This window comes from Macaca nemestrina, unplaced genomic scaffold (genome assembly GCF_043159975.1).
Source record: "Macaca nemestrina isolate mMacNem1 unplaced genomic scaffold, mMacNem.hap1 Scaffold_493, whole genome shotgun sequence".
NCBI lineage: Eukaryota > Metazoa > Chordata > Mammalia > Primates > Cercopithecidae > Macaca > Macaca nemestrina.
In genome coordinates this window covers 91144-112660 of record NW_027257683.1, presented here as the reverse complement: position 1 = coordinate 112660, position 21517 = coordinate 91144, and the positions used below count along the sequence as shown (strand labels likewise).

The following is a 21517-nucleotide window of genomic DNA, read 5'->3' as shown; positions in this document are numbered from 1 at the left end:
CATGTAGGGCAACCTCCAGATGTTGCCATGGCATCTGTAAACTGTGGTGGCGCTGGTCGGAGTGTCTTGTAACAGCTAATGCATTATAATTAGCACATAATGAGCCGTGAGGACAATCAGAGGTCACTCTCGTGGCCATCTTGGGTTTGGTGGGCTTTGGCCGACTTTACTGCAACTTGCTTTATCAGCAAGGTCTTTATGACCTGTATCTTGTGGGGACCTCCTATCTCATCCTGTGACTAAGAATGCCTAGCCTCCTGGGAATGCGGCCCAGCAGGTCTCAGCCTCCCTTTACCCAGCCCCCATTCAAGATGGAGTCGCTCTGGTTCTCGTGCCTCTGACAAGTTGGCCTGGGTTGAGTGTTCTCTAGTGTGTGGTTGTTGGAGCTGTTCCTAGGGGTAAGAGGGATTGTCAGTAGGAAACAGGCCTCTGTTAGCCCGGGGACTGGCACTCTGCCCCAGTATGTCGGCCTCATTTTAGTGATGGCAAAACTGGGGCTCAGAGACATCAACTCCCTCATCCCGAACCCCCAGACTGTCAGTGGTGGGCTGGGCTTTGAATGTGGGGCTTGAAGACCCGTCATCTCCTCTGGTCCCCCAGTCTCTGCTGCCCAAGAGGAACAGGATCCCAGGATCCAGGCCCCTCATGGCACCAGCCAGGGTGGGTGGAGATGGGGAGGCACAGTTCCAAAGCCCCCCGGACTCTGAGGCAGGTTGGGGACCAAGAGCAACCCTGACCTAGGGGCCCCACCCCGAGAAGAATGGCTGCAGGTCCAACCCAGCGGGCACGAAGTCTGTCCTCAGGCAACGTGACGGCGCTTCCGGCTGCTCCAGCCAGGCCGTGCTGTCTTCGTTTCCAATCATGCGGCCTCCTCTCCAATTCCCAAGCCCAACCCACAGAGACAGCGATCTGGAGTCCTCGTGAGGTTTGTCAGCAGTTCTGACGCGCTGCTTCCTGCCAGCCCCGCGGCTGGTTCTGGAAAGCTCTCTGCTGCCCCCTGGTGGGGAGGCTCAGGGTAGGGCTCTGGCTGCAAGCATGGGGTCCCAGAACCTCCTGGCTCTGTCACCTCTGCTGGGTGGAAAACCAACCCAGGATTGAACCAGCAGATGGGTGCCTGATTCCTTATTATCAGAGCTCCATCCACTGGCAAGTCTCTCTGCGGGCCTCAGTTTTCCCTCCCATTAAACGAGGGGCTTGGGGGATACCAAGGAGGGGTAACTGCTTAGTGAGGATTGGAGGTTTCTTCTGGGGAGATGAACACATTTTGAAACTAGATGGCGTGAGTGGTTGCACAGGACTGTGAATGCACAAATGCCACCACATTAATCCCGTTGAAATAGTTAATTGCATGTGATGTGAATGTCACCTCATTTAAAGTGTTTAAAAGAGGGGCCTGGGAGAGTGCAGTGTACGTGAGAATCACGTGGGACACCCACAGTCTCTGAACCTCGGTTTCCTTGCCGTAAACTGGCAAAGAGACCGTGTGAGCTGTGTTCCCTGGGGCCCAGAGATTCCAAGAAGGAAAACCTGGGATTCCTGGGACTGGGATGAGGGCCGGGGGCCGGAAGGGGAGGGGCATGTGGGGATGGCTGCGGTCAGCCCAGATAAGGCTTTCAATACCAAGTAACAGCGTCTACACAGGCGGAGATCCCTGCATCTCACTTCCCGCAGGGCTGACCAGTGGCCAGAGGTGGGACTAGCCAGGCTCGTCCCAACCAAGTCTGGGAGCAGAGGACACTGACTGAGGGATCCCCGTCGCCACCCTCACTGGCCTGTGGCTCTCCTGACACCACAAGAGAGGTCCAGGAGCTGACCTTGGGTCCTAATGGGGGACACCTTCCTGGCTGCAGGCTGACAGGGTGGTGTGGTGGTCAGTGTACTGGGCTCTGCGTCTCCGCCCCTACCTGCTGTGTGACGGTCGGCCAGACACCTAACCTCTCTGTGCCTCTATTTCTCCAATGGCGAACAGGGACACTAGCATCCCCCACATCCGGGCACAGTGGCCTGAAGGTTAAAGGCAACGGTGGCACGAGACCTACAGCAAAAGCTCTGAGCAGGGACAGCAGGGAGGTGCCCAGAGTTCCACCACCATCTCCCCTCTGGCCGCCGAGGAAACCTAGGCTCATGGTGACCTGGCCCAGGTCTGTTGGACTCACAGTCCTTCTCATCCCCAAGAGGGCTGCCACCAGGGAAGGAGCTGGCCCCTAGACACAGCCCAGGAAGCACACAGGGAAGGATGCCCTGGGGACTTTGGTATGTTATTGCAAAAAAAACCATTTATTGCTATTTGAACCCTGTTTTCATGCCTCCATTTCCCAGAAAATGAGCCACGGAGACACCAGGAGAGGCAGGAGACCATCCTCCTTGCACAAAACCCGCTCCCTCGGATGCTGTCCTCAGCGAGGGTGGCTGGGGTCAACCACGGGGCCCACCCGCAGAGTGGCAGAGGAGGTAGGTTGACCCTGCAGACGTTGAGTTCTGTGGCGAAGGTCCTGGCCTTCTGGTAGAAGAGGATCGACTTCTCGCGGTCCAGGAGGAAGTTGTGGGAGATGGTGGCCGGCCACATGTAGATCTTCAGCCGTGCCTTCTTGTTGCCCAGGTCCACGGCAGCTGCCAGTGCCAGCTGGTAGTACCTGGCTGCATCAAAAGGGGTCCTGAAAGGGACAGGCCATGCTCAGCAAAAGGGGGACTCGGAGCCCGTCTTCCCAGAGGCCGTTCCTGTCTCCAGGTCATTCCACATGTCCAGCCAATGCTGGCTCACCCCATGAGCCCCGAAGCCTGTGACACTGCTGTGGTCTCAGCTGCAGGTGGGGATGACCCTGACACCCCTGGAAGCCTTCCTGACTGTCCCTACACCCCACTCACCCCACGCCTCCTGCCCCAGTCCCTCCCTCTCTGCAGGCAGTGGCTGCTTTCCCCATGGGCTGAGGTCAGGGCAGATCCTGCCTGCTCTGAGAGTTCCATGCAGGACCCGTGGCTCCAAGCCACAGCAGGGGCACAGCGTTGAGTGACCCAGGCTCCCCTCTGGCCCCTGTCCATGCTGACCATTTCCAGGCCCTCCACGGGCCAGGCCAGGTACAAAACCATCTCACAGGTGTCCTCTCTGGCAATGTTCCCTGAAATATTGATGGAGTGTGACTCCCCAGACATCCACTCCTGTTTTCAATGCATCTTTGGCTCAAACTCACCATCCCTGGGTTGGGATGCCGTCTCCCAGACCTCCTCCTTGACCCTCCCATCCCCCACCCGGCTTCTCCCCAGGCACCTCCTCCACATGGGGGTCACCCAAGGGACCTCTCTAAGACCCATGCCTGGCCTGTTCCTCTTTACCATCTCAAGATGGCTCCCAGGGCCAATGAGAAAGTCCAAGATGCAGCAGTCCATTCCCTCACTGCCCCACCCCACACACAGAGCAGGGGCGTGAGAAGGCCCCGAGTCACCGCCACTGCTCATCCAATGCCCCCCAGCCCAGCCGAACACTGGACTCTGTGTTGGGTGCGTGGCTGAGCCTAACGTCCTTGCTCCCAGTCTGAGGGACTTTTGAGTGGACAATGACCACACAGGGTGGCCCGGGCTGTGGCAGAGGGAAGCCCAGGAGGCCCCAGACTCAGCCGGGGGTGGAAGGCAAAGGCTTCCTGAAGGGGTGGGGGCTTCCCAACTAAACAGGAAGGAGCCAGCCAAAGCATATGTCTCTGCGTGTGCCTGTGCATGTGCTTGTGCATGTTTCTGTGCCTGTGTGCATGCCTGTGTGTGCGTGTGCCTGTGTGTGTGTGCATTTCCATGTGCCTGTAGTGTGTGAAGCAGCTAGTGAGTGGCAGGCTGAGCCAGGACACACCTAATCCACCCTATTCCAGGGCTCACTCTCATGTGTAGACTAAAGGGGACCCCATTTTAGAGGCAATTGGCAAAGATGCCCATTTACCCCTGCTTCTCTGCCAGCCTTCCAGGCTCCATCCAGCCCGGCTTTTTCTCCCACTCCTCTGGGCCCTGGGTCCAGAGCCTCCTATACAAGGAGGAGGGTGTAGCCTTGGAAAGACAGCCGCCCTTGGGGAATTCCAAGGCGGCCTCCCTGTGGGAAGCTGGCCCGCGCTGACAGCATAGTCACGATGAGGCCCAGAGGGCTGTGCACGGGAAGGAGGTGAAGGAAGGTTGTGCACGGGAAGGAGGTGAAGGAAGGTTGTGCATGGGAAGGAGGTGAAGGAAGGTTGTGCACGGGAAGGAGGTGAAGGAAGGTTGTGCACGGGAAGGAGGTGAAGGAAGGTTGTGCACGGGAAGGAGGTAAAGGAGGGCTGTACATGGGAAGGAGGACTGTGCATGGGAAGGAGGGCTGTGCATGGGAAGTAGGTGAAGGAGGCCTCTGCCCCTCGACCCCAACCGTGGACTTTGGCCTCTCAGGTACTACTTGGCCCTTTCCTTTCTCCTGGACAGGCGGAATGGGCGGCAGGCTTGACCAAGAGAGATAAAGGCCTCTTCTGGGAGGCCCGTCCCCCTGGGTCCCAGGCGAGCCCCTGAGCAGCGTCCCTCTGGGCCTGACACCTGGCACCTCCCTGTCTGGCTGGGACTTGGGAGACCACAGGGACCACTTCTGACCACCAGGTGTCGCCAGCACTGGGCAGAGGCCTCCCGGGCAGCCCCAGGCCTGAGGTGGGGGAAACGGGGCGGGGTCTTAGGGCTGCCCCAGCTCCTCATGTTGTTCTAAGGCCGCCAAGATCTCGGCCCCTGGACTGGAGCGCCCTGGCCCCTCAGCCCATAAGGAGCACTGACGCGGCGCCGGTGCGATGCTGAGGGGGAGCGGTGCCTGCTGGGCAGAGGGGTGGAGACACCCCAGGTCTGAGTCTGCCAGTCCCAGCTCTCCACCCCTGCAGGGCTGGGGGCAGAGGGAGCACAGCACCTCCCCTCGAGACAGACCCGACCCAGCAAGGCCTCAGCCTGGCTGGCTGGGGCCCCGCCCCACTGCACCTGCCCTAAGCTGGGGTTTCCCTGTCTGTGAACCCAATGGTAAGACACTGGGGTCCCACCCCACCCTTCCTGGGTGGTGTGAAGATTCAAGGTGTCTCGGGACTCCAGGAAGGAGTTGCTCAGTGCAGGCTGGCACCCTGGGCAGGCTTCCTAGAGGAGGTGCCAGGATTTGATCTTGCAACGTGGATTCAATGTGAGGATGATGCCGTCCTCCGAAATGTCTTTCTCCCAACCCTGTTTTCTTTGTTAAATGCAACTTGACACTTGACTGTCAAGACTCAGCTTTGGTGTCACCTCCTCCAGGAGGGCCCCCCTGACTACAATCCCCCTTCTTTACTCGGAGGCCACCATTGCACACTCATGTGTCAGCCTCCCTGGCTGAGACTGAGTTCCTGAGGGTGGGGCCTGGCCATCTTGGGAGCTGGGTTGTATCTGCTAAGCTTGCCGGCTCCTCCAGCTGGGTGCAGAGCTTCAGGGAGGCCACTGGGCCGTTCCTAAGGAAGGCTGGAACCCAGGCCTCTGGGGTCTGGGTGGAGATCTCACTCCAAGGGGGCCGGGAACACCCCGAGCCCTGCCCCTCCTACCCACCTTCAGGTCGTAGATGATGTCACCGAGCACCAGGTACACCTTCACGTAGTAGAGGGTCTCCTCGTCAAACCCCAGGGGCAAGTTGCAGAGCTACAGGGCCTTGAGGTAGAAGTGCTCCGCCAGCTTGCCATGGCCCAGCCGGTGGTGCAGGGCTGCCAGCCGGTGGTAGTCCACGCGTTCGTTCAGCCGGTCCCCTGGGGTACAGGCCAAAGGGGCAGGTGTGAGGACGCGGCTCCCTGGGGCAGGGAGGGCACAGGCCCCTCAGGAGCAGGTATGCAGACCCCGGGCAGCACACCTGGCTTGCCTCCAGGCACCTGTGGTCACCTGGGCAGCTCTGGCCATTCCCTTCCAGGTTCCCAGACTCACTTTCCCATGTGCAAAGCAGAACTAATAAGGCCTGCCCCTGTCTACTGTGAGGCTTTGGCAAAGTCGGACTTGGATGGCCCAGCTGTGTGCCTACACATAGCCACCTGCCTTTGCTCACTGGTTTTAACCAGGGGAGCCCAAAAGCCATGCAGTCCAGGTGCTCCCGGGACCCCGGCTCCAGGCAACCCAACGACGTGACATCTGACTCCTCCTGGGTGTGTCACGATCAGAACCCCTACCTTGGGGAGTCAGCTGCACACCTACTGTGTACTGGGCCACGGGGCACAAGGCGCTGGGGCATGTGGCCTGCCTAGGGTTCCCTGTCTCTGGAGGGGGACAGACGACCCTGGCACAGCACCAGGGGATACCTGGCCTTAAGGGGCAGACTGCTGGAAGGGGAACTGGGATTTTATCAGCCAGAGAGCCATGTGGTTGATAAGGGTGGGAAGGGCACAAGAGAAAGGGAATGTGCCACTCAGCCTGACACATACAGGAACCAACGAGATGCCTGGCATGTCTGGAAGGCAGAGGGCACACTGGGCGGCCCTTGTGGTCAGCAGCAGGAACAGGCAGAGGAAGCAGAGCTCAGGCAGGCAGGGAGCTCTGCACTGCGTGAGAGACCTCGGGCTGTGCCCCACAGCCGGACGGGGAAGCCAGTTGGGCAGATCTGCCTGCCTGGACAGGAGACCAGGAAAATCCAGCAGCTGTTTCAGCTCCTGGCCTGCAGACCTGGAGGCTGGGCTCTGGCAAAGTGTGGGTCCTGGCAGGGTGGGGGCTCAGGGGACTTACCCAGAGTGATGCTGAGTGCTAGGGCCATGTAGGCAAACTCCAAGCCCTCCTGGGGCTTCTCCAGCGCGGCCAGGAGTGCCACCAGCTTGTTGCACAGCTGTAGCTGCAGCTCCGCCTCGCGGTTGCCCGTAGTCACTGCCAGGGGCAGGACCTGGTCCTACCACACAGGCAGGTGGGGTCAGGTTTCCCGCAGCACCCACCTTGCCCACAGCCCTCCTCAGAGCTCAAACATGTACTTGGAGCTTCCCACGCCCCAGCTACCCCTGCACCTCGACACAGCTCTGTGCTCTGGGATAACACACAGTTCAGACACCCAAGTTGGGGGCTGAAGAGTCACCTGAGGCCCATCCAGCTACACTCGACAGCCTCAGACCAGCCTCTCCCACCTGGGCACCGGGAGTCTGACTGGGGGGAGCCAGCACTCCTCTCTGCTCTAAAAACACCACATTTATCTGTGCCCACGGCTGAGCCACACCGTGAGCTCAGAGGAAGGGAGAAGCCGTCCCACTTCGGGGTGCATGCAGACCTGGGCCTCCCACTGATGCTGTGTGTCCTTTGACATGTCCCTGTGCCTCTCTGAGCCTCAGTTTCCTCATCTGGAAGATGGGGACAGGACTTCCCACTCATGGTTGCTTGAGGTCATCAGGTACCAAGGTACAGCCATTGCCACGTCCAGACCCTGAGCGTTTGTCCCGGGCAGGGGCACGGTCAATATCATTCCGGTGAGACCACTTGGAAACTCATCATGTGCATGGGTGGCCCTGCCTCCAGGTGGGAGACCTCTACCGTGCCCCACCTGTACCTCAGCCTCCAGGTGCCCCACTGAGGCCCACCCACATCAGCCCACAGGCCAGCTCACCCGGTAGAAGGACATGCCTTCCTCCCGCTCCCAGGCCCCATTGAAGAAGATGTCTCCAGCTGCCTCAAACAGCTCCAGCCCCAGGTTGGGGTTCCCTGTGTACAGGTCCACATTCTGTGCCACCTGAAAGGAGACAGAAGTTCCCTCAAGACCCACACCTAGCGAGGTGGCTACGCGCACCTTTGCCAGCCTCCTTCCTCTCACACACTACAGGTACACCTGAGCATTTTTCAAACCCTGTGCATGAGGGCTGCCCCCACCACTGGCATGAGGAAAATGAACTGATGCACCTGAGTGCCAGGAGGTGACGGAGCAGCTGCAGCCCAGGAGCCCGATACCTGTGAATCCTACCAACAAGGCTAGCCCTAGCCAACTCCCCCTGCACTCAAAACAGTCTCCGTGGCCCCCAGATTGCTGGGAGCCCAGCCCCTGGCACCTTTCTGCGTTGCCACATCCCTGCCACATCCGCCGTGTTTGTGGGTGGGCCTGGTCCCCTCTTGGCCATGAGCTCTTGATCCCTCTCCTCAGCTCAAGGAGATATACAGCAGGTGCTCAATAATGAAAGCTTCACCAGGCTCGTGGGCTTCACAATTTGTTCCAGATCACACTGTGTTTGGAAAAGCCTCTGAAAACAGCCACTATGATAGATTCATTTTGTAAGGAGATGTGCCACGTGTCACTTGGAGCAAGCTCTTCTGTGTGTTAACTGAGTGGTCACATTATTTGAGCATGTGCTGTATACCAGCAGGTGCTGTGCACTGTGAGGGGCCACGCCTCTGCCCTCAGGGAGAAGATGCAGGCCACTGGGGGAGGATGTGAGGGAACCAGTTGGAGGGAGGGAAAAGGCACACAACAGGTGCTCAGCAGTGGTTTAGGAATGAGTGGATGGATGGATGAATGGATGAGGAGATGTAGACACATGGATGGATGGATGGGTGTGCGGATAGATGAATGCTTGGATGGATGGATGGATGGATGGGTGGATGGGTGGGTGGATGGATGGATGGGTGGGTGGGTGGGTGGAATTTTGTGTGTATGTCTGTAAGTATGTATGGGTGGGTAGATAATGTATGGATGGGTGGAGGGTAGATGATGTATGTACATGTGGATGGATAGATGGCGGATAGACGAATGTGTGGATAAACAAATGGACAGATAGATGAATGGAGGGATGGATTAATAGGTAGATTGGTGGGTGGATGGATGAATGATGGATGGATGGACGAACGGTGGATGGATGGACGAACGGTGAATGGATGGATGGGAGAAAGGATGGATGATGGAAGGATGGAAGGATGAACAGGTGGATGGATGGATGATGGAAGCATGGATGGATGATGGAAGCATGGATAGATGATGGATGGATGGATGGATGGATGGATAAACAGATATGTGGATGGATGATGGATGGATGGAAGGATGAACAGGTGAATGGATGGATGAGGGAAGGATGAATGGACACATGGATGGAACAACAGGTGAATGGATGGATAGACGGGTGAATGGATGGATAAAAGAATGGATGAATGATGGATGGATGAATGGACTGATAGATGAATGGACAGATGGATGGATGATGGATGGATGGATGATGGATGGATGGATGGATGATGGATGGATGGAAGGATGAACAGATGAATGGATGGATGATGGAAGGATGGATGGATGAATGGATAAATGGATAGATGGATGAATGATGGATGGATGGAAGGATGAACAGGAGGTGAGTAGATGGTTGATGGAAGGATGGATGGATGATGGATGGATATATGGACAAATGGATAAATGGATGAATGGATAAATGGATGGATGGATGAATGATGGATGGATGAATGGTGGATGGATGAATGGTGGATGGATGGAAGGATGAACAGGTGGATGGATGGAAGGATGGAAGGATGAACAGGTGAATGGATGGTTGATGGAAGGATGAATGGACGGATGGATGGATGAACAGGTGAATGGATGGATAGACGGGTGAATGGATGGATGATAAATGGATGAAGGATGGATGATAAAAGGATGGATGGATGAATGGACAGATGGATGGATGATGGCTGGATGGATGATGGATGGATGGAAGGATGAATGGATGAATGGATGGATGATGGAAGGATGGATGATGGAAAGATGGATGGATGATGGAAGGATGGAAGGATGGATGGATGAATGAATGGATAAATGGATGGATGGAAGGATGAACAGGAGGTGAGTGGATGGATGATGGAAGGATAGATGGATGATAGATGGGTTGATGGATATATGGATGAATAGATAAATGGATGGATGGATGAAGGATGGATGGATGGAAGGATGAACAGGTGAATGGACGGATGATGGAAGGATGGATGGATGAATGGATGAACAGATGGATGGATGGTGGCTGAATGAATGAATGATATGGATGGACGAATGGATGGATGGATGGATGATGGATGGATGAATGGAAGGATGAACAGATGAATGGAACGATTAACAGGTGAATGGATGGATGATAGAAGGATGGATGGATGGATGGAAGGATGAGCAGACGAGTGGATGAATGATGGAAGGATGGATGGATGATGGATGGATGGAAGAATGAACAGGTGAATGGATGACGGAAGGATGGAAGAATGGATGGAGGGATGGATGAACAGGTGAATGGATGGATGGATGATAAAAGGATGGATGATGAATGAATGGATGGATGGATGGATGGACAGGTGAATGGATGGATCATGGATGGATGGAAGATGGTTGGATGGATAATGGAAAGATGGATGGAAGGATGGATGGAAGGATGGATGGACAGAAGAATGGATGGATGGAAGGATGGATGGATGGAAGGATGGATGGAAGGATGGATGGATGGACGGACGAAGAGGTGAATGGATGGACGAAGAGGTGAACAGAAGAATGATGGATGGATAGATGGATAGAAGGATGAACAGTTGGATGGATGATGGAAAGATAGATGGAAGGATGGATAGATGGACGAACAGGTGAATGGATGGACGAACAGGTGAATGGATGGATGGATGGACAGGTGAATGAATGGATGATAAAAGGATGGATGGATGATAGATGGATGGACGGAGGGATGGATGATGGATGGATGGATGGATTCGTGGAAAGACGAACAGATGAATGGATGGATGATGGAAGGATGGAAGGATGGATGGATGGATGGATGATGGATGGATGGATGGAAGGACCCACAGGTGTATGGGAAGATGATGGAAGAATGGATGGATGGATGGATGATGGATTGATGGATAGAAGGATGAGCAGGTAAACAGATAGATGATGGAAGGATGAATGGATGGGTGGATGGACAGGTGAATGGATGGATAGACGGGTGAATAAATGGATGATAAAAGGATGGATGAATGGTGGATGGATGGATGATGGATGGATGGACAGAAGAATGGATGGATGGATGGAAGGATGAACAGGTAAATAAATGATGGAAGGATGAATGGATGGGTGGATGGAGAGAGAGTGAACAGCACAGGGGTCCTCCTGCATCCCTTGCCACTCACCTGGATGTACAGGTCACCAGCTCACTCTACCGCAAGATGTAATAGATCTTCCCTGCTTGCAGCCAGGCATACGCCTCCTTCTCTTTCCTCTGGAGGTCAATGAAAATCCCCAGACTTCGTTTGGTGTAGTCCAGAGAAGATTTGTAGGCCCTGGAATCAGACACAGGTGTCAGAACAAGGGTTCTCATCCTCCTGGAACCAGTCTGCCTCCACCCGTGGGTCTGGTGACAGATGAACCTGGAATGTGGGGACTGGGAACGGCCCTCTCGTGTGTGCAGTGTTCTGCCCTTCCCAGGCTGCTGGGAGGGCCAGGGTGAACACACACGGCATGGAAAAGATGAAGGACATCCTTCTGAGGGAATCGAGCATCATGCTGCCCTGTGGCAGGAGGAGTGTGCTAGTCCATCTCCCCTGCCTCCCAGACATGGCCTGTGTCTTCTCCAGATGCACCAGGAGCCGTTAGTGTTCAGAGGCTATCTGGGCCGATGGTTCCCAAGGTGTGCAGGCATCACAGTCACCCGGAGGCCGGTCTGTACAGATTGCTGGCCCTGCCCCCAGAGCTTCTGGTTCCACAGGCCTGGGGCAGGCCCTAGAACTCCCACTTGCCACAAACTCCTAGGTGACATGGATGCTGCTCTACTGGTCCAGGGACTACACTTTGAGAAGCATGGCTCTAGCACACTGGCCCATTTCCTTCTGTGAACCTGAGGCCAAGACTGGAGCCAGTCTCCTGGGTCGCCATGGAATCTGGCTCCTTCCCTGCTCTCTCAGTAAGTCCAACACTCGAGGGGGTGTGACTGCAGCAATGTCACTGGGCCCTATGGGTGGGGTGGCCAGGGCCATGGTTACCCCAACAGGTCAGGATGCTTGGGGGAAGCCGAGTAGGCCACTTATGGGACGTGAGACCTTGGAAACCGTGCCCCAGGGAAGCAGGTGACACAGCTGGCTCTGTCTTCTGTGGGAGAGAAGCCACAGGTGGCTGCTGTGGTCACATTTAAGGGGACAGATGAAGGCCAGGAGGGAAGATTCGGGGCAGGCAGAGGTCAGACGACAAAAGCCACCACAGTAGGAAGAACAGCCCAGAGTGCACGTACTGCCTCTGCTGGGGTTGAGATGACCTTTGACCCAACAAGGGAGGCTCAAGCTGGGACTCACGGGCCAGCAGCAGCCCTGGAACGACCCCAGGCGCACCAGCTCAAAGCATCTGATGCCAAAGAACCAAATGATCAAAAGGAGAGGGGCTGCTGGCGCCCTGGGCCAGCTTCCCTGTGCCCCTCTCCCTGCCCTGCCCGCCCCCACCTCCACCACTGCAAAGCCAGCCCTTACTGCTCCATGCCCAGGGACAGGTAGAGCTGACTGATGGTCTTCAGGATCTGCCCCTCCAGCACCTTGTCGGCCACCTTGCGGGCCAGGGAGAGCTGGAGCTCGTGGTAGATGACACACTGGGCCTCGCTGGGCATGACGGCGCTGTAGAAGTAGCACAGCCGCTAGACGGCCTGCAGCTGGCCTGGGCAGAGGACAAAATGGAAGACGTTAGTCTCCCAGCATCGAAGCGAGGCTGGCTGGGCTCGGAGACCCCGGTGCCGTGCTTGCCTCTTTCATACCTCTGTGAGCCTGGGCCCCACAGGCGGGGAGCCTGAGCGCAGACAGGCCATGCACCCGTGCCAGGGCAGACACCGAGCACACCGTGACATGGGCACAGCTTGATGCAGATGCTCATGGTACAGGCCGGCCTTCTTTACAACTCCCAGGGCCGAGGTCCTGGCCAGGCTCGGCCCCTGCACCAGGCCATCTATTTCTGCTTCACAAAGCCCCTCTGGCCAGGACCAGGGCCGCCTTCAGCCTGAGCTGATGAGGCCAGGGGCACAAGTAGCCCCTGTCGCAGATGGAACCCTGAGAAAGCAAAGCCAAGCGTCATGTCTGCCACACACAGCATCATGTTGGGGGAATGGGGTTCAAAGCCGGCCCCTGGCGTTCCCACACATGCTTCTCTCATGGCACCAGGCTCCAAACCCACAGGTTCACTGGCCTCTCCCAAAGCCAGGACACTGGGAACGGTCAAAAGCTTCTGATTTTCTAGTGTCAGAAACATTCCGGAGATTAACACCGGAAACCAGGTACGCCGAATGGACATCTGTCACACACGCCACCCAACAACAGCTGAATACACCGTCCTCTCGAGCACCCATGGGACATTCCCCATGACAGACCATGTGCCAGGTCACAAAATGAGCCTCAGTGAATGGAGAAGGACTGAGACCAAAGCAGAGGTGTTCTTCAGCTGTACTGGCACGAAACTGGAAATCGACAGTGAAGGAAATGTGGGAGATTCAAAAATACGTGGAAATTACATACTGCTAAACAACCAGTGAGTCAAAGAGACCATCAGGGAAACCGAAAACTAATTTGAGAAGAATGCAAACAAATGCACAGCCCGGGCCAGCGCAGTGGCTCATGCCTGTCATCCCAGCACAGTGGGAGGCCGAGGCAGGAGGATCTCTTGAGTCCAGGAGTTTGAGATCAGCCTGGGAAACATGGTGAAATCCCGTCTCGCTCTATAAAAAAAAAAAAAAAAAAAAAAAAAAAAAAAATTAGCCAGGTGGGGTGGTGCACATCTGTAATTCCAGCTACTCGGGAGGCTGAGGCATGAGAATGGCTTGAACCTGGGTAGAAGGTGCAGTGAGCCAAGATTGCACCACTGCACCCCAGCCTGGGCAATAGAGCACAACTCTGTCTTTAAAACAAAAAAAAAATAGCGCAGCGTATCAAAAATTCCAAGATGCAGCTAAGGCAGCACTGAAAGGGAAATTTATAACTGTAAATGTCTACATTCAAAGAAAGAAGAAAAATCTCAAGTCAATAACTTAACCTTCCACCTTGAGAAACTAGAAAAAGAACTAAACCCAAAGTGAATAAAAGGAAGAAAATAATAAATGTGAGAGTGGAAATGGGAAGTAAAAATACAGAGAATGGAAAAACAAAACAGATAATCAACAGAAACGAAGGTGGGTTTTTTGAAGATAATAACAAAATTGACGAATATTTCTCCAGACTGACCAAGAAAAGAAAGACGGGACACAAATGACTAAAATCAGAGACTGAGCACCATGGCTCACGCCTGTCATCCCAGCGCTTTGTGAGGCGGAAGTGGAAGGATCGCTGAGGCCAGCATTCAAGACCAGCCTGGGGGAACATGATGAGACCCCATCCCTAATAAAAATAAATAAATAAAAACCCAAGTTTCTAAAATCAGAAATGAAAGAGGAAACATTATTGCCGACCTGACAGAAATAAAAGGATTCCATGAAAACACTACGAACAATTGTACACCAAGAAATCAGACCATCCAGACACAACAGCCACACTCCTAGAAGGACACAAACTACCGAAAGTGACTCAAAAATGACCCCAAGGAAGCATGTGGGGTATCAGCGGCACCCTCGGTCTCCTCGACTGTTCAGCTCAGGGTGGGGAGACAGAGAAGCATGATCCCCATTCCCTGGCCTGCATTTCCAAGTCTGAATCCCCCAGCACGCCGGGGAGGGCCTCGTAGGAGGAGGTGCCACAGGCTGTTGTGCCAGGAGCCACCGGAGGCTGCAGTGGGGGCTGGGGTGCTGGGTTCCTGGAGGGTCTCCTTCCAGTCAGACAATGCCCCTGGGGAAGAAGCCTGGGTCAGAACCCCCCACCCCTCCTTGGGCAGATATGTGGGACCAGGGCCCCTTCACACGGTCCTTTCCAAAATCTCATCCCTCCTAGGGCCAGGAGTGGGTGCCAGGCCTGTGCTGGGAAATGGGCAGGTTTGGTCACAGCCCCTGGGGCTCTGGCCCAGGCCACAGGAGGCACCTCTGAGTGGTCTCACGATGCCATGACAAAGCGCTGCAAGACAGAGGGGACTCAACAGTATCCCTCGACTCAGCCATTTTCCTGGACTCAACTTCCTCATCTATCCTCTGCGGCCTAGATTTCAGACAGCCCTGCCCACCTACTGTCCGTTCACTGCTCAGTCTGCAGTGACTGTTCGATAGCACCCCATGGCTCCCCAGTGCTCTTGGGGAAAAGGCCAAGCCACAGCCTGAGGCCCCAGGCCCTGCTTAGCTCTCCAGAAGAGCTTCTCACCATCCAGCACCCAACCCACCCGCTCCCAACTCTGCACCTCCCTGCATAAGCCCTGCTCACTCACCCCCGCTCATACCCCACTCATCCCTGCTCACACTCCCGCTCACTCACCCCCACTCACTCATCCCCGCTCACACCCCACTCATCCCCGCTCACACTCCCGCTCACTCACCCCACTCACTCATCCCCGCTCACACTCCCGCTCACTCACCCCACTCACTCATCCCCGCTCACACCCCACTCATCCCCGCTCACACTCCCGCTCACTCACCCCACTCACTCATCCCCGCTCACACCCCACTCACTCATCCCCGCTCACACCCCACTCATCCCCGCTCACACTCCTGTTCACTCACACCCCATGCACTCACCCCCACTCACACCCCACTCATCCCCGCTCACACTCCCGCTCACTCACCCCCACTCACACCCCACTCATCCCCGCTCACACTCCCACTCACTCACCCCCACTCACGCACCCCTGCTCACAACCCACTCATCCCCGCTCACACTCCCGCTCGCTCACCCCACTCACGCACCCCTGCTCACAACCCACTCATCCCCGCTCACACTCCCGCTCACTCACCCCCATCACACCTCCGCTCACTCACCCCAACTCACTCATCCCCGCTCACACTCCCGCTCACTCACCCCCACTCGCTCATCCCTGGTGCTTCACACAGGCTACACCACCAGCCCCTCCCCCACCACCTATTACTTGACTAAATCCTCTCAACCCTCTGGTCCCACACTAAAGAGGCTTCCCTAACCCGGGGCCAACTGGTGCCCCGCCATCACACCACTCACACTTTTGTGGCTTCTCTGGCCTGAAGCTTCCATTCCCACACTCAGTCCCTGCCACCCGAGGACTCCACAAGCCCCATTTGTGGGTGGGGCCTGACACACTCTGCATGAACTGCTCTGCGGCTTTGGGCAATCACCCACCCCCTGTCCCCTGTGAAGTGGGATGACAGGTGCGCAGGCTGCCAACATACCAAGCAGATCACACGGGCACAAGAACCGGTGTCAGGGCCTGGCTCATGGAGGGGCCCCAAGTCCCAGCGCAGCAGAGCCTGCCTTGATCCCAGGGTTATGTCTAGGGATTCCCAGCAAGCAGGACTTTCCATGCTCAAGGCAGGATGGTCCCTGGGCAAACCAGGAAGAGCTGGCTGCCTCAGTAGGGCACAGAGGGCCTGGCCCTGCATGGGAACCGCCTGTCTCCAGGGCGCTTGCCAACATCTGCTGCTGGCCATGACTCAGCACTTTCGATGGTGGAAAAACCACCCCTTGTTTCCGAATCACAAACCCCAGGTATGCCCTGACCCGAGTGGCCCCGGAAGGCGCACAGGGGGAACTGGGGCACTCACTCTCCACATGGCCCATCTCCACGGCGACCAGAAGGGCCCACTCATAGTAGCCCTTGTCCTGCTGGGCCGGGCCCTGGCGGGTGCAGAGGTGGCCCAGCTACAGGAGCACGTGGGTGAAGTCCTGTCCACACTCCCTGCAGGGCAGCCTCGAGAACAGCCGCACGGCCTCCAGGAGGTAGTGCTGGGCCAGCCTTCTGGCACCCCAGAGCAGGCACAGGGTCCCGAAGTTGGCCAGCACCACTGCCTGGTTCCTCCGCTGGCCCAGGTACCAAGCCGCCCATAGGGCGCAGTAGTAGCCCTCGGCTGCCTGCCTCGTCTGGCCTGTCCTCTTCAGAGCCACGGCCACCATGTTGGCAATCATACCCTCCTGGTCCTCGCTGGCCACCACTGCATCCTGGATATACTGCAGGATGTTCAGGGCCACCGGGCTCTGTCCATGAAGCACGTGCAGCCAGGCCAGGGCCACCAGGGGGTCCACGATGGCACAGACTCCGGCAACAGCACTGGCTTCCACCGCCTGTGTCATGAAGGTGATGGCTGGGCCGTGATAGCCACGGTGGCTGTACAGTTGGGCCAGGCTGGTGTGGAGAAGGCCGCGCAGCACGTGGCCTGTGCCTGGGGTTAGGGAGGCCAGCGCTCACCTGAGGTAGTGGGAAGTCTGGGTGGGGCGGCTGTGGGGCTGGAGGGAGTTCTGGAGCACCAGGTTCACGCTTCTTAGCGAGCCGGCCAGCGAGTCCTGTGTCCTCAATGAGGCCACCATGACACAGGCTCAGCACGAGGTGGGGCAGGCACTTGTGGCCAGGAGTAGGAGCCAGGAGTAGATGTCAGCCAGCAGTAGGGAGCAGTCTGAGAGCCACGCAGCCTCTGGGGCTCCCGAGTCCCTGTGCAAAAGCAGCAGCAGCTCTAGGAAGGGCAGGGCCTCCTCGAGCTGCTTGAGGTGCACATGGTGCCTGGCCAGCAGGAAGCAGGCCCGGGCCGCGGCCTGCAGGCTCTGGCCACCCACTATCTGCTGCAGGGCCAGCTGCAGGAGCTATTCCTCCACCTCGGTGCTGCAGATGTGACCCGGCGTCCCCAGGAGCAGGGCCATGGCTTTGGGAACCACCTGTGTACACTTCTCCCGTTCTGCTTCCGGTAAATGCTGGCCAGGTTGGCGTACACAGCCACCACCAGGAACAGGTCCCCAAAGCTGCCCTCCAGGGACCCCAGTGCTTCCTCCAAGTACACCCGGGCCCGGGACAGCTTGAGCCTCCTGCTGCACAGCTGCCCCAGGAGGAAGCAGAGTCTGGCCAGGGCCATGAAGAGGCCAGCTTTCTTGGCCACCCCTCAGGCCTGTGCCAGGCGCCCAGTCAGCTCCTCCTCATCGCTAAAGCTGCAGAACATGCCGCTCAGTCATGGCCATGCCACACCGTACAGGCCACAGAAGCTGGCCTTGTACCCGGGGGCGTTCAGGAACACAGCAGTGAGGTCAGGGCCTCTGGGTCCTCCCAGTCGTCCTCAGCTTCCAAGAAGAAGGAAGGCTCCTCGGGGTCCTGCAAGCTCATGTTGCTGGATGCCGCGCAGAGACCCCAGGATGCTGGCTCCTGGGGGCAGCCTGGGCAGGTCTTGCATTGTTCTAGAACATTCTTCACCTTCGGCAGGGTCGCCTGTGGCTCCAGGCCCAGGCAAGGTGGAGGTATTTCTGCAAGTCACAAAAACACCTAGACAGATTAGAGTTCAGCATTGAGTCCTTGGTCCACTGGGGACAAGGTCCCCACATCCCCCCTCTCTGTGTCCCTGGCACAGCTTGCCATGAGCCCTTGAGAATTATGTGCAATGCAAACCCAGGCCTGGAGCACACAGGAACTCCGGCACTATGGGGACAGAGAGAACACGCCGGCCCGTGGCCCGACTCTCCTACAAAATCACCCTCCTGTCCTGCTTTGTCGCCCACCTCACAGCATGGTTTTAGGAGACTATGTCAGCTCAGTGATCCCTCAGAGATGCCTTTCCCTTTAGAAAGAATCAAAGCCTTCTAACTGGACCCATGTATATGCAGCACTACAACTACAAATGTAACTTTTGTCAGCATATTGGGCCCCCCGGTGGGGTACAGGAATCCATGAAATCCTCAATAGCCAATCAGAGCTATTGATCAGCTCAAAAGCTGCTATGCAAAATTGGTAAAGCCACTGACGGCACAGGACAGGGCTGTTGTACCCATGTACCCATCTCCGTGCAGGGAAACGGACCATCGCTGCAGGAAGGATGGGAAAGCTTCCAGGCCCCTGTGGCCACCTTCACCTTCAATGGTCTGAAAACCTGAAGCCCACAGTTCCTAAAGGGTTAACAAAGGCCAGCGTGCTCCAGCAGCCCACTGGTGCCTGCTGGCTTTGGTGGATTCCTAGCCAAAGTCCCCTCCCAGAGTGAGCAAACAAGCGCATTTCCTGTTGGAAAACCTGGGATGAAAGAAGGCATTACTGGGAAGGAAAAAACTAGATTTAAACAGACTCTCTGTTTCAAGCTCACATGTAAAAAATATTTTCAGTACAAACTGCCTCCTTATTCATCTGTAAAGCCTTGGAATTAAAAAAATAAATAAATATGATTTAGAGGCAAATGTCTGACTTGACTACACTAGATTAGCTAAGAAATCTCCCCAATCCGGCAGAGGCACACAGCCCCTCCCAGCCACTACCCTGGCCTCCGGGGCAGCTGGAGAGCCACGTGCCTTTGCTCCAGTGACTTTGGCAGAGGGTGGAACCACCCCCTCCCTGAGGCAAACCTACAACAGCCTTCCCTTCCCCACTGGCTCCCCTCAGGAAGGAGCAGACCCTTCAGGGACCTCAGTTGAGGCCCCTGCAACCTAAAGCTCTGCATTCTGCTACCCGCTGAGGGCAGTGTGGCCTCCCATCTCTGAGGCGGAGCACAGGGTGAACTGCAGCTTCTCCAGGTCATGAAGAAGGAACCCACAGCTACATGTGGTCTCCAGCAGTGGAAAGGATGTCCCACCTCGGTCGGTGACCAGGCAGGGGTCAGCATGTTCATTGGAAGAAGTGTGGGACCCCACGGCCTCCAGTGCCAGAGTAGACGGGAGGTTCAGGCCCACCTCAGGCGATGTCCCTCAAGTCCCCGGCCCACACCACAGAGGGGTGACAGCCACATCCATTGCCCACTGTACTCAGCTCTGTCCCCTCCCCCGGTGTTACTCCAAGACCCAGCCCATAACCAGAGGAAGCCTGAGCCACGGGCAAAACCTACCTTGTTCCTGCGGCTGCTCGGTCTCAGCTTCCTCTACTGAGTCTGGCAAGGGAGAAAAGAGAAGCAATGAACACCCCCAGCCAGCACCTCTGGTCCCATGTCAGGTTGAGCTGGTGTCGGTGTTGCAGGGTGAGAGCATTGCAGGGTGCAGGGGTTGAAAGTCATATCATCCTCTTCCCTCCTGGATCATGGGAACAACATCACTGGGGGGTGTACACTTTCTGCGATATTGGGAGTAACATCGTCTTCTGTGCCTTGGAATATTAAGGACAATATCATGGGGGAGCGTGTACATCTTCTGCAATATTGGGAATAATATTATCCTCTCTCCCTCTGCATATTAGGAAAGATATCACAAAGTGGGTGTTCACCTCCTGCGATATGGGGATTAATACCATCTTCTCCCCTTCCAGATATCAGGAAGAATATCACATGGGGGTGTACGGTGTCTGCGATACTGGGAGTAGTATCAACCTCTCAGCCTTGGAATATTAAGAAGAATATCACAGGGTGGATGTACACCCCCTGCCATATTGGGAGTAACATCAGCCTCTCCTCTCCATGGATATTAGGAACAATATCCCAGGCTGGGTGTACGCCTCCTGCTCTATGGGGAATCATATCATCCTCTCCCTTCCAGAATATTAATAACAATATCACAGGGCGGGTGAACACAGCCTGTGATACTGGAATTATTATCATCCTCTCCCCCTCCAGATACTAGGAACCATATCACAGAAGAGCTGTACCCTCCCTGGGATATTGGGAGTAATATCATACGCTTCTTCTGTGTATATTAGGAGTAATATCACCAGGTGGCTGTCCATTCATTGCTATGTTGGGAGTCATGTCATATTCTACCCCCCTGGATATTAGGATCAGTTTCACATGGTGAGTGTACACCTACTGTGATATTAAAACTAAAATCATGCTCTCTGTCCCTGGATATTAGGAACAACATCACAGGTAGGTATACACCCCCTGCAGTATCAGGAGCAATAATATGATTAATTAGTAAACATCAATGATCGATTTTAATAATTATCAGGCTGGTCTCGAACTCTTGACCTCAGGTGATCTGCCCGCCTCAGCCTCCCAAAGTGCTGGAATTACAGGCGTGAGGCACCGCGCCCAGCCAACACTTCTTGATATCCCTTTTTGGACCTCAAATTTAGCATGCCGAAAACACACTTTTGATTCCCCCTGCTATAACCCACTCCTCCCATAGTCTTCCCAATCCCAATAACAGCATCTCTAGTCTTCCAGTTACTCAGGCCAAAATCCTTGACATCATCCTTAAAACTTCTTTTTCTCTCTCTTGTCATCCAACCCATTTAAACTCTCCTTTCAAAATATATGCCAGACCTAACCACTTCTCACCTTTCTCATCATTTCCAACCAGGTCCAGCCCTCATCATAGCGCTCTGGGTTACTGCAAAAGCCTCCCAATCGCCAGCCACAGTGGCTCATGCCTGTAATCCCAGCACTTTGGTAGGCCAAGGCAGGTGGATCATCAGAGGTCAGGAGCTCAAGACCAGCCTGACCAAAATGGTGAAATGCCCCTACTAAAAATACAAAAAATTAGGCAAGCATGCTGGTGGGCGCCTGTAATCCCAGCTATCCCAGAGGCTGAAGCAGGAGAATCACTTGAACTCAGAAGACAGAGGTTACAGTGAGCCAAGATCGTGCCATTGCACTCCAGCCTGGGTGAC

The 21517-nt window shown here is 55.8% G+C and overlaps 1 pseudogene; it reads right to left on the bottom strand.

The window, feature by feature from the left end:
* Positions 1 to 4666: 4666 nt before the first annotated feature.
* On the bottom strand, positions 4667 to 19902 carry LOC139361437 (SH3 domain and tetratricopeptide repeat-containing protein 1-like; annotated as a pseudogene).
* Between the last annotated feature and the right edge of the window lie 1615 nt (positions 19903 to 21517).